The sequence below is a fragment of the Aedes albopictus genome, chromosome 1 (assembly GCF_035046485.1).
Source record: "Aedes albopictus strain Foshan chromosome 1, AalbF5, whole genome shotgun sequence".
NCBI lineage: Eukaryota > Metazoa > Arthropoda > Insecta > Diptera > Culicidae > Aedes > Aedes albopictus.
Window position 1 is genome coordinate 148,586,587 of NC_085136.1, and position 12,383 is coordinate 148,598,969.

A 12,383-nucleotide genomic window follows, 5' to 3' on the forward strand; every position below is an offset into this window, starting at 1 on the left:
TTATCCACACGGCTACCGACGCTTAAGAATACCATGTTGCTAAACACGGCTAAACATGAATAAAAGCGAAGCTGTGAGACGATTTTACGTCATAGAGTGACCTTATGAAATTCATCCGAATCATTATGAATTATTTAAAGACCGTTTCATAAGTTGGGCCTTATGGAAATATTAAGGTTATTTCGCTGAGTGTAGGAAACACTCGATGAGTGTCATGGAGTTTGCCCGATTTTACTGGTGAGAAAGTTAAGCGTGAATGGTTTTTGTGGGGTTGCTACGTTGCTACACAGCAAAAAATAATGTAATCTGCCTCGATGTAATGCACTCGATGTATCAGTAAACCGACGTAATCACTTTTTTCAGATACATAATCACATCAATTTTGCACAAAATTACATCCACCTCAGCATTACACAGAAAACCAATAACGATTCTCCTTTCCGTTGTATCTGTGTAATATTCACATCGAGCAAATGTGAATATTACACAGAAACAGCTGCAACCAACTGGTTGCATTGAAGTTGTGAGAAATTACACAAAAACGATGCTATATCGCATCCCCCTATGATGCGATATTGCATCTAGCAGCACTGACCGATTGTTGTTATCGGCCAGCGCAACAGACAAGCAGCAGCCATTTTTGCTTCTCGCTCGAGTCGACTGTTTTTCCTATGAATTATTCATAATTTCCTTGATTACGCTTGTTTTGGGTAAGTATTTTTCTGATTACAATTAATTTTGCTTATGATATTTACTGATGATTTTTCAATTAAATACAGCTTTTCCGGGACACCGACCACCAAAAACAGAAGGGGCAGTTCTCGTCAATCGGTAAGTTTTTTTTTGCGGTTTTCTTTGGTGAAAATTGATGTAATAAAGGATGCTTTTATATTGCAGGAATCTTGGAAGAACTTGACTTCCACGAGCTGGAGCAGCTGGACGAGGGTGGAAAAATCTTTGCATCGCGGTTGGAGCTGGAGCGAAGCGCCTGGCAGACAGTATGCCATGTAAGCAGCAAAGCAAGCTGCTGAAAGCAGTTGCTTGGTAGCTGATGGAAGGACCAGGTCAATTGGATGCGATGCGTCCGAATCCCAACGTCCAAGCTGGCTGGAGCTATGGTCTGACGTGTGGACAAGAAGTTTGTTTAAAGCCGATGGAGCACAGAGCCTGGCGCGAAGCCTATCAATCGGATGCTTCAGGAGAGTAGAACACAACGATGGCTCTTGTACAAGCGGCCGTGGATGCCGGCACCAGGGGTTTAAAATATGAACAGGATCCCGTCAGAGTCTGAGGAGATTCCTGACATTATTAAATTGCTCTTGTGAATCAGCGATAAGCAGGTAATTATCCCCAGGGTACATACATAAAATCGTATCGAAATTCGATTCAAGCCCCTAGTGTTGTGCAGGGTGTCTACCACCTGGATTCACCTGGAGAAATGCCGGAATCCGACACTCACTAATCGGTAATATTTTGGCTATTAGGAATGTTATTCTAAAATAATTTGGAATTATGAATTTCTTGGGGGTGAATGCCCATATATTCACAGCTGTAAAGGCGTGGGTATCCAGCATGACCATGCTGGGGTGATGGGTTCGATTCCCGGTCGGTCCAGGAACATTTCGTAAAGGAAATTTCCTTGACTTTCCTGGGCATAGCTTATTAGTTATTAGTAATTTGAGTAAAGCTTTTCTGTGATTATTTTGGTAATGAGATGACAGGTATTTTGGCAGTTTTGTTTTCTTATCGCTATGACAGGTATTCCCGGTAATTGGATTTTCAGATTTTTGATTTCCTGAAGGGCTTTTTGAAGGCATTGCAGAAGAAACCGAAGAGAGAAATTTTGAAAGCAGAATTTCAACGGAATTTCTAAGGAAGTTTATCAAATAGCTTAAAATTCCCGGTAAACAATGAGAATTTAAGCTCTAGAAATGAGATTTTGCGCGATTGCAATTCTACAGTTCATTTAGAAATTTTAACGGAATTCTTAGTAAAACTCGGAATGTTTTCTTTTCTGTCTAATCCCTTTGGATATTTTTGACCCAATATTAGGAAACAAAATTTTACCCTCCCCCTGGATATTCGATCTTGACGCGATGGGAGGGCTTAACCCATTAGCACTTTAGCGCCAGTTCATTCACCACCGCTTGGACTTTGAGCTAGATATAAATATCTAGTTTACGAGTTGAGCGCAAGTGAAGGAATCGCCGTAAGTGCTAATGGGAACCAAAGGAGTATCCGCCGTGCATTTATCACAAGTCAAAAACAAATTATAATTCAGCTTACTTTGACCTTATCTTTGCATTCTTTGAATTTTCTCAAATTTAACAATAATTGTTAAATTTAACGTAACGCAAGAGTGGGTAGGGGAGGTCTTTGCGTTACACTCATCATTCATCACTTGAATTCGTTAGTACACAGGACAGGGGACGCTAGGATAAGTTGACTTATACAGCCTTACAGATTAGATTCATTACAATTAGAAAATTATGGACTGATAAGGTAAAGATAAAACTGTTGATTATAGGAGTTTATATTTGTATTTCTTATTTTTATGGGTTTTGTGAATTTATAAAAGTTGACAAATAATCATTATCATTTTTATTTTTGACAAAAATCAGTTGACTGAACTTTTTTGTTTTTATATCTTAGACGGTATTATTTCACTGACCAAAAAAGCAGAAATTTAGTTAGGACTTAGGACGGTTGACATTGTAAAGGGTTACGATGGATATAATATTACTTTGGACTGAGATGATCACAGATATGCAGAAGACGACTAGCGAAATTAGAAACACAATTTGATACATTATTGACTATATTTTGACAAATAGGGGTTGACAAATTTCTTTACAATATCGAATGGAAGCTCAAAAAGTGCTATCTAACACTAATATGAGAGTTATTTGGAGATGATGCTGGTGCTGTCAATGACTAACATCGGTTATTGACACTATTGGTAATCAGCTTGAAATAATTTTCAGAATGTATTATAAAATAACTGAGGATATTATCTGATTATTGTTTGGGGAAGCTGTCAGAAAAACTAGTTGCCCATATCGGCTAAAAACGCTAGCTCTAGTAGCTGTCTTCGAATAATTTTCAGAAATATCAAATCTTTAAAAATTAGCTACGACACATTTTTTTTCTTTTTGCTCTTTGTATATTTCTTAAGAATAGTACTCTGAAGGCGTTAACATAGACATAGACACCCTTTTTTATCTCTGAATGTTGTCCAGTGACCTCGGAGATTTTCGATTATTGAAATATTGTTCAATTATCAAATCATCTTTGGAGCTTCCATTCGATCAAAACACTAGTGCGATGGGAAAAGTTAAAAACAGTATTTTTAAAAACTACTACGAGTAGTAATGATAATTGGTATGTATGATAAAAACAAATAGGTTTTGTAAATATCGACACGATCTATATAATTCTATTAATCATTCCAAAATAAGTTCTTAGTTTGTTTCAGTGCACCTTCAGGATCATCAAAGCGACGCACCCAGGCCCCTGGCATGAATGAAATTTATCGTAGCCAACATCTAATTGCCTTATACTCATATTCGTGCAAATTGAAACGAGCGTGTACTCAACAAACGCAGCTTTTGTTTGATGTTGTGAGCCATACACGAAACCACATTCACAATGTGTGTTTGTTGGGTTGGTTTATTCAACTAATCGCATGCTCCTCTTACCGTACATTAATATTGAAGCGAGTTTGAAGTGTTCTGTGATCATAAGCGGTGGAAAAAATGATTCCAAAATCTGATCAACAAACCAAAATAAACGTTAAACAAAAAATTGTTGATGTTTTCGCATTTGACAGTGGGCGCTATTTATTAGCGCCCAGGACATCCTGTCTACCATGATTCCGATGCATTGATATAGGCCGTGTCAGGGGCCTGGTTTAGTCTGATGACGGCATGCACGAGCATGAAAGCGATAACAATGATGATGATGATACATACGAAGCGACGACGAAAAGAGAAGGGAAGCCGAGCCAGACCAAACCGAAGCAAGTGCGATGGATTGAAAGGAGAGCAGTTTTGTGACAGAAGTAGTGAGAAGCTGACGTATTGTGTTTGTGTGTGATGTCAGAAAATAAGAAAAAAAAAGTGAAAATAGAAAGAAATTTAAGATTGGTATTTATTTATTTATTTATTTATTTTATTGATGATATTCCTACAATGGCGCAGTCGGTAAGTACGTAATTGCTCCAAATTACTCTGTGTCGAATGCGCTTGGGCGTTGAGGTTTGTTTTTGAGCGTTGGATACTTCGACAACTGTGCGGGTTAGGGGCCGTCCATATATCACGTGGACAGAAAATTCATGGTTTTTTACCCCCTCCCCCCTCCCCGTGGACGAGCGTGGATTTTTCATTGACCCCTACCCCCCTCCCCCAATGTCCACGTGGACACCCCAAAAAAATATATATTTTTCATAATTCTAAAATAAATGGAAAAAGTGACTTTGAAAAAGTTTTTTTTTAAATCGTTTTTTTTCTTCGTAAACAATGTCTTAAATATAATTGAAAACTTTATAAAATACAAATATTCTATAGCTTTACATATAAAACAAACAAGTAGCACAAAATAGGTACCTACAAGTTTTTAACATTGTTTTTTAATTCAGCTTAATGTTTGTGAAAGTGTGGGTTCGATTCTTGCTCCAGTTGGTGAAATTTTTTCGTCTAACAGAAAATTCTTCATTTGGTGTTTTTCGTGTAATGTCCATTGCCTAATGTTAGTGATTGTTCAATGTTTAGTCTGTACAGCCTCTGGTTGAAGATGGTGTTTTTTAGAATGTTTGTTAAATCTATGATTGTCTGATTGTTTTGTTGAGATAAATTTATTTTATATCTTAGATTTTTCTTGAGATAAGATTATATTTAATAGATTCTTACAAAAAACTAGATTTACAGCAACTGAATTGTATGCCGCCAGTCGGGGTGACATTGGGCCTGGGGGTAACTTTGGGCCAAAAATCAAGAAAGATGTTTCGCTTAAAATACTAACATTTATCGAAGTGATGATCAAAAAGTGGATAGTATATGGTAAATATAACTTGCGTTGGCCATGTGGTGTAGAAAAATGTCACATTTAGTTAATTTTCCATTTTCCATCGTTATTTTAAAATTATCTTCAAAATTCATGATTTTTCATCTGGATGTCAATAGGCATAGTACCGATGTTCGACAATGGTTCTGGCCACTTCAGGATATTCAGACCCAAAGGGGACACTTTCTGAATTTCACAGAAACACATCGTTCGACGGCTCAAATTTCATGATTTTTTTTATCTAGAAGCCAATAGTCTTGGTTCTGGTCACTTCCAGATATCCCGGAACCGGTGCCGGTGGGGACCCAAAAGCTACACTTTCTGTAATTCACAGAACTACATCGTTCGACTCATAGTTCATAATTTTTCATCTGGATATCAATATGCATAGTGCCGACTGTGGACAATGGATCTGGCTACTTCCGGATATTCCAGGAACGGTTTCGGTAGAGACCTAAAGAGGACACTATCAGAAATTCACGTAAGCCTCTCATTCGATGTTGTCAAAATTCATGATTTTTTATCTAGTAGCTAATAGTCGTAGAGCCAATGATCAAACATGGTTTTGGCCACTACCGGATGTTCCAGAACCTGTGCCAGTAGGGATCCAAAAGGAACACTTTCAGATTTTTACGTAACCTCATCATTCAACGGTTCAAAATACATGATTTCTCATCTGAGTATCAATAGGCATAGAATAGCACGATGGCCAATAATTGATTTGACCCCTTCCGAATATTCCAGAAACTAAGCCAAACTCAAACGACTCTGAAGGGGATTTCCAGCAAGAATACCAAGAGATATTCATAGAAGGAGCTGTAGAGAAATTCTGAAGGAATCCCTATAAAAAATCTCAGCCTGAATTTCTATTAGAATTCATAGTTACAGTAGAGACTGCTGCATGAATCCCATATAAAATATAACATGAATCCCAGCCAGAATTTTAAGAGATAAACTCTAAGAGAGGAATTCCTGGAGGAATTCTTGGGAAAATCTCTGCAGGTATCACATGAGGATTTTTATGAGAAGAAGGCAGACATTCTTGCGATTTTCCAAGCGGAATTGGTGTTGAATTTTTTTGGAAAATGTCTGTAAAAATCACAGAGGGAACTTCCCTAGAAGAACTACTGAAGGGATTCTTATAGAAATCCGTGAAGAAATGCCAAGGGGATCTCTTGAAGGAATCCATGGAAAAATCTTTAAAAAAATCCACTTGACGTGTCTCCATAAATGCCTGATGGGAGATTCTTTATGAGAGTGCTCATCCAGAGGCTTCTTCAAATATTCCTATACAAATCCGTACTGTGATTGTAAAATTATTTCTGTGATTGTTCCCAAAGAATTCCATCCGGTCATCCAAGTGCATTCCACCAGAAATTCCTGAATAAATACCAGCAGCATTCCTGCAGAAATTTGCCATGATGATTTCCGCAAGAATACTTAATTATCAAGTGGTTCACTAATCAAGTTAGATTCTAAAATTAAAAAAAAATCTGGATGATACTCATTACAATTTTTTTTAAATATCTGCAGGAATCGCAGGATGCTTTTTTTGTAGGAATCTCATCTATAATTACATAGAAAATTACAGCAACAATATATGGAGGAGTTCTAGTATCGCTCAAGGAATTTGTCCAATAATTCTCATGTGTTTCCAGGGATTTATCAAAGGACTCCGCCAGGAAATCTTTTTGGGTTTTTCCATATTGAGATGCAGGCTCTGTTCCACTTAGAGCGTTATTCCAATAAGAAAAAAACAACAGAAGGAGGTAAACTTCATCACAAAGAATAACTTAGTAGAACGCATGGAAATTCCTAAAAAAATCATTAGAAAATGTTATTACAAAAAAATAATAATTTCAAGGGATCTTCCACAAAAAACGACACGATTATGGAAATTGAGCACTCGGTGGCCATATCCAATAACTCCTAAACGGTCTAAAACTGTTGATAATCAATGTAAGATGGTGAGGGAGTAAATTTTAATAGAAATAGAATGAATTTAATTGCGAATGTATATGGAAAATACGCTGTGTACCAAAAAAAAACAACAACCATTTTTATAAGAATCTGACCCAGTGACCCACCGGAATAAATCCGGCCACAGGGACCATTCCGACGTTCTCTGTTCACTTTCACAAACTAGTACATATTGTATACATATATTGTATGTACGAGTAAACTGTAGAAAATATATTCAAATTCGTTGAGTATTTACTAAAAGTAGTATAAGTTCGTTTGCGCTGACCCAAGCCGATATGGGTTAAAGCCATAAACACTTATAAAATATTATCAGCAGTGGCGATTATCTAACCTCAGATGTACCTGTTCTACGAGTACTAATTTTTAAATTTTATGAATAAATGAGCTGTTGTAGGATTAGATTGATGTAAAATAATGATTTCAAATATTTTCGTTTTGTTATTGATCATAAATTCACCGCAATGACTGATTTCTAAATCGTAGCACAGATAAAAAGTGAGGTTACGAGACTCCTGATTATCAGTACCTGGTGCAGTTTCAGCATAATCCATACAGTTGAACTACCGAATTATTGAACGATTTGTCATATTTATTGTAAACAAAAATACATTCGCATTATAGGGTTTAATATTCTTCAAATAAAGGATCTTATTTTGGGCACTTTCTGCCATAACTAAATCGATTTCAAAAACTGCGCTGCGTGGCTCTTCGGTGACACATGTGCTGCTTAGGATGACTAATGAATAGAAGAAAAGTCATGCATTTTGAGCTGTTGCACGATGGGGTTACGTAAAATTCTGAAAGTGTCCTCTTGGATCCCTAGCGGAACCGATCCCGCAACATTCGGAAGTGGCCAGCTTCTTGATAAAAAAAATCATGAATTTTGATTAAACGAACGAGGGGGTTATTGATAGTGTTCTATTTGGGCTCTTCTTGGAATCCCGGAATATTCTGAAGTGCCCAGATCTATTGTCCGCCATTGGCACTATACCTATTAACATCAAGATGAATAATCATGAATTTTGAGCCGTCGAACGATGTGGTTTTGTGAAATACAGAAAATGCCCCCTTTGGGTCCCTACCGAAACCGGTTCCGGAATATGCGGAAGTGGTCCGAACCATATTTGATCATTGGCGCTATGACTATTGGTTTCTAGATAAAACATCACGAAATTTGAGCCGTCGAACGATGTGACTCTGTAAAACTCAGAAAGTGTCCCCTTTGGGTCCCTACCGGAACCGGTTCTGGAATATCCAGAAGTGTTCAGATATTATTGGCCATCGGCACTATGTCTATTGACATCTAGATGAAAAATCATGAATTTTGAACCGTCGAACAATGTGGTTCTTTGAAATTCAGTGTTCTCTTTGGGTCCCTACCGAAACCGGTTCCGGAACACCCGGAAGTGGCCAAAACATGTTTCGATCATTGGTACTATGGCTATTGGCTTCTAGATAAAAAATCATGAAATTTGAGCCGTCGAACGATGTGGATCTGTGAAACTCAGAAAGTGTCCGCTTTGGGTCCCTACCGGAACTGGTTCCGGAATATCCTGAAGTGGCCAGAACCATTGTCGAACATCGGTACTATGCCTATTGACATCCAGATGAAAAATCATGAATTTTGAGCCGTCGAACGATGTGGTTCTTGGAAATTCAGAAAGTGTCCTCTTTTGGTTCTTACCGGAACCGGTTCCGGAATATCCGGAAGTGGCCAAAACTTTTTTTGATCATTGGCACTATGGCTATAGGATTCTAGATAAAAAAAATCATGAAATTTAAGCCGTCGAACGATGTGGATCTGTGAAACTCAGAAAGTGTCCGCTTTGGGTCCCTACCGGAACCGGTTCCGAAATATCCGGAAGTGGCCAGATCCTTTGTTGGACATCGGCACTATGCCTATTGAGATCCACATGAAAAATCATGAATTTTGAGCCGTCGAACGATGTTGTTCTTTGAAATTCAGAAAGTGTCCTCTTTTGGTTCTTACCGGAACCGGTTCCGGAATATCCGGAAGTGGCCAAAACTTTTTTTGATCATTGGCACTATGGCTATTAGATTCTAGATAAAAAAAATCATGAAATTCAAGCCGTCGAACGATGTGGATCTGTGAAATTCAGAAAGTGTCCGCTTTGGGTCCCTACCGGAACCGGTTCCGGAATATCCGGAAGTGGCCAGATCCTTTGTTGGACATCGGCACTATGCCTATTGAGATCCACATGAAAAATCATGAATTTTGAGCCGTCGAACGATGTGGTTCTGTGAAATTCAGAAAGTGTCCCCTTTGGGTCCCTACCGGAACCGGTTCCGGCCTGCTACGCGGCCGGAACATGTTCTACTGTCGCAGAACCGTGCATGTACAGGTGTGCTTGAATAAAGATTTAAAATTAATTGATTTGTTGCGAATTTCAACACGTTTTCGAGTGTTTTTCTCAAAAAGTCCCTGTTTCGGTACCTAGGGTACCCCAGGTTTTTCCGGCCTAAATCCGGAACAACGGTGAACTTTTATGGTTCCAAAGCATATGTCTAAAATGCAACTCATTTGTGATTTTCTGTAAAATTTTCATCAAAATCGGATGAAATTTGACAAAGTAACAGATTTTTAAACTTTTGATGTTGGCACCTGGTACTGTGAAGGTTAAAAACAGCTGAGCATCGAATTTGCAATGAATTGCTGTTTTCTAGGTGCATTCAGTAGTTGTTTTGTTAAATACTATGAGTTTTCTTGATTTAGTAAGCTATTTTCCATGAAAAATTTAATTATTCATGCTGTAGTACAAATAGTTCATCATGGGGGTGACTTTGGGCAATATAAACACAATGCAACCAGTACAAGAACCCTACAAATGTGAATTAACACAACTGAAAGTACCGTCGTGCGGGGCTACTTTTGAAACACGGGGCTACTTTGGACACTTTTGAATATGGATTTTTTGGATTTGAAATATGGCTCAAATCTGTTTGATGTCTTTGGGACTATTATGACGCAATATTGCGCCCAAACCCCAAAATTTTATTCCCACCTTTGGGTTTCCGCGCCGAGGACCCAGCGCCAGATTCGGCGACACAGCGACAAGACAGCAGTTGCCGGACAGTTGGTAATCCTGATATTTGACGGTGGTCATCCGATAGTTGTGAGAGTGGATTGTTTTCATGCAAATAGAGCATTTCGCTGAAAATGCACATGTATTAAGTAAATATTGACAGATTTCTTGCTGTGTTAGTGTGGAGCTCAGTGATTTGCTGTATCGCGGAAGCTGTCGCTAGAAGAAAACGTCATGAAATTCAACGAAGCATCGAAAACTTTCTGTGAAAAAAGCAATATTTTCCCCTTCATTTGGTTGAAATTGTTTTTCAAACAAACCCTTTATTGCTTGTCAGGAGGCGAAAAAACATCGAATGAATCATAAAAATATACATAACGTATCAGAACATTTGCTCTGTAAGCATTGTTTCTACAGTTCATAAATTTCAGAGGGTTGCTCAATTCGTGCAAAAAGTATCGACGTAGCATATACAATCGAATATTTGTATCGATACACATTATAAATCACCGTTTAACCTAAATAAAGGATTGATGGCCCCCAGACAGCCTTTAAGTCTTTATTAAAATATCGCGCTGCTCATAATACCGAAGGTAGCACAGAACCACCTAAAAACGCATATATTTATTGAAATCATGTATGATATAGTATACAACAGTACTGGTACAAAGTAGTATTTTAAATAAACCCGGAATTTTAACTGCAGCTTTGTTTTAATTATAAATGTCCAAAGTAGCCCCCCTTTGGTTCTATATGAGATGTCTCCGATTGGTGTTTGGGCAACTTTTTTGTTTATTGATGGATTTAGTTCAAATTTTGCATGCATCCTACATACATACTCACAATTATTATGTGTAAAAATTGTGGAAATACATTCACTACTCTGGGAGTTATAATGTCATAAAGTTGAAAAACCATTAAAAAGTGTATAAAGAAGCCCCGCACGACGGTATTCACATTATGTTATGCATAATACGGTGTAGTTTTGAAATAAATGTAAGATTCATACTAAATTAAGAATGCACGCATATCAGTTAATATGTAGATGATAAAGAAGTATTGCTTTCTTTTTTTGAGAATGTTGGTTGTAGTTATATTTAAGACAAAGCAGATGTATTTAATTGGATCATTGAACGTAGATTATAAATGTGATTAAACTTTTACATTTGTTCGTTTGAAATGTTATTTTAATGTGACTACAACACTGATAGGTTTTTCTTCAATCACTTAACCTAATTTACAGCTCTATTGTCCACTAGGGCACTGCGTGAGCGATTCCAATTGGAAGCTGTACATACACTTTGTACAGCGCCTAACTGTATTCTACTTTAATTGTACTATATCGAACTGGTTCCCGTTGCGCTGCTTTCACTTTCTACCCTATCATAGTAGAAGGATGAGCACGAGGATGTTGATGTGTGGCTGTTCCTGTTTCCAGTCCGATTGGGGGTCCATTATGGGTTGCCGTTCGCCGATGTCCAAGTATCCGGATTCATTTGAGCCATGGGCTCAGAAGAGGGTCAGTGTCAGCTGCTCTCAGGGGGAAAGAGCAACTGACGAAAGTGCCGGGGCTGGGTTCGAACCCATGACCATCTGCTTATGAAGCAAACGTGTAGCCACTACGCCACGGGCCCCGGCTATCACACTGATAGGTTGTGCGCAAGTATCTATATGTTTAATAGTAATGATTTGCAAGTTATATTTTCTCATATTGAACTATTTTGTATGAATTTTAGTGTTTGGCCCAATGTCACCTTAAACAATCCTAAACAATATAAAAATGAACGTGTCTACTGAATTTAACAACATTGATTTAGAGCTAAAATATTGTAACGATCCACAAAGGGATGGACTAAGCAATTTTGGCCCAATGACACCCCCACTGACGGTAGCTGAGGTTTAGACTTTAATATCCATTAGAAACATCTTAAATTTTAAAGGAACCTACAAAATAAAGTTTTTGAGATAAGTCTGCAAATACCTACATGTATTTTAAAGCTTTGAAGTAGTTTAAAAATTTGATATTGCGCCCAAACCCCAAAATTTTATTCCCACCTTTGGGTTTCCGCGCCGAGGACCCAGCGCCAGATTCGGCGACACAGCGACAAGACAGCAGTTGCCGGACAGTTGGTAATCCTGATATTTGACGGTGGTCATCCGATAGTTGTGAGAGTGGATTGTTTTCATGCAAATAGAGCATTTCGCTGAAAATGCACATGTATTAAGTAAATATTGACAGATTTCTTGCTGTGTTAGTGTGGAGCTCAGTGATTTGCTGTATCGCGGAAGCTGTCG

General features: G+C 38.0%; 1 long non-coding RNA gene across 1 annotated transcript in view; it reads left to right on the plus strand.

Annotated features, from left to right (window-relative positions):
- The first annotated feature begins 286 nt into the window (after positions 1 to 286).
- LOC109400797 (uncharacterized) overlaps positions 287 to 12,383 on the plus strand; it is a 30,311-nt gene continuing 18,214 nt past the window's right edge. The window contains exons 1-3 of the long non-coding RNA XR_009996616.1: positions 287 to 710; positions 780 to 831; positions 898 to 1,340. This is a non-coding gene — a long non-coding RNA (uncharacterized LOC109400797). The remainder of the gene's footprint in view (positions 711 to 779; positions 832 to 897; positions 1,341 to 12,383) is intronic.